A 944-nucleotide genomic window follows, 5' to 3' on the forward strand; every position below is an offset into this window, starting at 1 on the left:
ACCCAATGTGCCGAACCGAGGGAAATCCCACATCTCCGGTTAAGCCCGCTGCAGCCTTACAGCCGCATGCAGGAGGAGGGGAGAGAAAAAAGGACCTTGAGGCATTGGAAGGCAGGCTGGCTCTGTCGCTCGGCGGCGTTTAAACCAGCGTTACTGAACGTCTGACAAGCGGCGAGGGGCTTGGAGAGCATGCTGCAATGACACGGACATGCACTGCTGTACCGCCACTGGCTGCTCTGAGGATTCGGCCAGTAACCCCTTGGCCCTGCAGTCGTCCGTCCGTACGTACGTCCATCCATCCATCCAGCCATCCATCCATGCTGATGGATAGTTTGGGTGTGAGTCACCACCACTGAACTCTCTAGAGCAGAGCTGCAATGCAACCCAATGCAATACAACATCCACATCAAAGTCAAATCAAATGCAATTATAACCAATTTCAGCAGACACACAACATGGTTCTGTCTCCCGGAACAGCTCCTGGCAGGGTTAACGTTTGGAAGGAGAACAGCAGTTCATTCCTCGTTAATAAGCTGTTAACAACAAGGTCTCTGTATTATCCAACCCAGACAAAAAGATGTGGGAGACATCGGTGTGGATTCCTGTGTGAGCGGGTGAGACATTGCTGTTGCCGACTACACCAAAGGCATTTTAAATTTGTTTGCAGCCCCATTTTATCAGGGTTACGGTGCGGAAGGCAGCTGTGGGCTTCTTACATTAACTAGAAAAATATGTTTGTTTTGGCTTTGTTTTCGTGTACTTTAGTATTCTTGGCTGGCCTTAACCGGCGCCTTGTATATATATATATATATATATATATATGTATGTATGTATGTATGTATGTATGTATGTATGTATATATATATATATATATATATATATATATATAGTGTGTGTGTGCATGTAACAGATGAGCAAAGCTTCAGCGGAGCTTCAAATTGTGT

The sequence above is a fragment of the Gadus macrocephalus genome, chromosome 8 (assembly GCF_031168955.1).
Source record: "Gadus macrocephalus chromosome 8, ASM3116895v1".
In the NCBI taxonomy this organism is placed as follows: Eukaryota; Metazoa; Chordata; class Actinopteri; order Gadiformes; family Gadidae; genus Gadus; species Gadus macrocephalus.